Below are 2,459 nucleotides of genomic sequence, written 5' to 3' on the forward strand. Positions count from 1 at the left end.
CGGACCACTGATCACTGACTGCGGGATTCCTCTGCCCATTCTCCCATTGGGTCATAAGGCCTGTGGTGGAAGGGAGGCTGGCAAATGTTTTCAGCACATTCTAGGTGCCCAGCGCCTCCATCCTGATGTTTCATCCTCACCTTCCAGGAGACCAGTGCCCTCAGTACCTTCCTGCTTCCCGCTCTACCCACTTTGTACAGAGTCAGGGCTCAGAGCTGTGACTCTAATCGGAAAGGGAATGCAAGACAGCAGGAGGTGGGACAAGAGGCTTGAAAGAGTTACTCGCACCATCACCTTCACTCGCCAACTAGCGGACTGGCTTGTTGGACCTTGGCTTGGCAGCAAACCAGAAAAAGCCCTCGAACCCATTGGTTACGCCTCGAGGGGCGGGGCCAACAAGTCGTACCCTGGTTGGAGGGAACCGGACCAATGACGAGGCTGCAGCACGGGTGTCCCAGGCACGCTGACAGCCTGGCACCACTTGCAGCAGTCTTGTGTGTGGGATACCTATGCTGCTTGACCGCTTGCTCAAGATGCTGCCACCCTCACCTGCCCTGACTGCCACCACCACCACCACCGTAACCTGGTTGATGAATCGTTGCCAGCCCAGGTCCAGGGGCCACCCAGATCATGACATGAGCTCCCCGGATGATGAGGTGTCTTTTTAGGGAGTGGGTTTCTGCCCAGACAGCAGGGAGCCGACCCCCGCCCCTCAGGCCAGCTCTACACCCTGGGGGAACCTGGACCAGGCCCCGAATTGAGGGCACCACAAAGTGATGAGTGTGAGGATGGGGATGGGTACCCAAACCCTGAGGGCTTCAAGTCAGAGCGGGAGGTGCTGGAAGCTAGAGAGCCGGTGCTGTGGGGCCATGAAGGCCAACCTGGCTCCCTGGCCACCGTCAAGGGTGATGGCCCTGCAACTGGCTGACGAGTCTGTTGGCAGCCATCCTGTAGCAGCTGAGTGACCTGGACATAGTGGGCATCCGCACATACCTGTCCCCAGAAAGCTATGCGATCACTGAAATGCCCATCTTGTGGGCCGACCTCAAGGGAGGTCCCAGCAATTTATGCATGGCTGCTGAGAGCTGTGGGGAAGGGGTGCTGGTTGCAGCCTAGGGGACCCTAGGAGAGGCACTAAGAGTAGGTTGATCGTGGCTGATCACCAGCGCTCCCCACTCCACGTGGAAGGCCTGTATGGGCTGCTGTCTGACCTCGAGTCTTTTGATGAGTTCAGTGAGGTAGACTTGATGAGGGTGAACATTTATCCCAAAAAAGGAGGCCAGGTCAAGCTCAACAGCCCCGAGGATTCCAAGGACACACCCAGACATTTGAATGTCCAAGGCGGGGAGAACCCCTTAACATGCCAGGCACTTTCCTGTCCTTGGCTCTGCAAGGATTCACTTCAGTGTGGAAAGGCAGGACAGGCAGGGCAATGGAGATTTGGACATCTCTCCCCCTAAGAAAATGCAGAGCGTGTTCTGGAGGAAGGGGGGCATCCAGCCCACCTACCCGGGAGTACCAGTAGCATCAGCTACTGCAGCTGCTGCTACAGGTAGCCGCCGTGGGCCACTCCTAGGAGGAAGGGGGCCAGGAGAAGAAATCCCTCGAGGGAGTCTCCAAACCTGCCCTGGGGAGAACCTTCCCTTCCTGGAGGCAGCGAATCTTGGCTACTCCACTGGAACCGCCACCTTGCCCCCAATCTCCGGGATTCCGCTGCTTGGGAGCTCCAAGAGGTATACCTTGGTCCCTTGCGGAGCCAAAGAGTCCAAGCACACCAGCACTGGGAAGAAATCTGAGGCCAGGCAGGCGCGAGAGGTGGTGATGGCAATGGCTGTGATGGGAGAAGACAAAAACCCAAATAGAGAGCCAGTCCCAAAGGGCCAAATGAGTAGGCCAGGCCCCTCCTCACTGCATACTCTTCCCCCTCCCACCTTCCCCAGGACACACTTCTTTACCTGTACTCCCTCTGTCCATCCTTCAAGGGTCATCGTTGGGAGCCCCTCAGTCAGTGGGTCATTAGGATGCTAGATTGGGGTACTTTTACAAGGGACAATCATTAAGATAGCACTTTGGGTGTGCTGAGCTTGGTCCTCCACCCTTGACCTGTTCCCAGCCTACTCCGTGAGGCTGGGGCTGGAGTGGGAGGGAGGGCTGGTAGCCAAATTAGGTCAAGGGGACCCCTTAAAAGCTTCACAGAGTTTCGATATTTAGTCACATCACTCCTGAATCCTGTTTCCTCGCTGTTCCGCAAACCTTTGCAGGGGGCCCAGGATTTCTCAGTGCCACACTGTTGTCCTCAGCTCAGCTCTGCCTGCTGGCCTGGGGCTGACTGATGGAGAAAGTGCTAAAGAGATTAACATTGCAATTTTCTTCCCAAATCCCTGCCTCAGCCTGGTCCCAAATCACAGGTTCTCACACACACAGAGACATAGACATACAAATGCACTGGTATACACACA

The 2,459-nt window shown here is 56.4% G+C and overlaps 1 pseudogene; it reads left to right on the forward strand.

The window, feature by feature from the left end:
• Positions 1 to 238: 238 nt before the first annotated feature.
• LOC100336896 (uncharacterized protein CXorf49 homolog) lies at positions 239 to 2,258 on the forward strand (annotated as a pseudogene).
• The last annotated feature ends 201 nt before the right edge of the window (positions 2,259 to 2,459 follow it).

The sequence above is a fragment of the Bos taurus genome, chromosome X, assembly GCF_002263795.3.
Source record: "Bos taurus isolate L1 Dominette 01449 registration number 42190680 breed Hereford chromosome X, ARS-UCD2.0, whole genome shotgun sequence".
Taxonomy (NCBI): Eukaryota; Metazoa; Chordata; class Mammalia; order Artiodactyla; family Bovidae; genus Bos; species Bos taurus.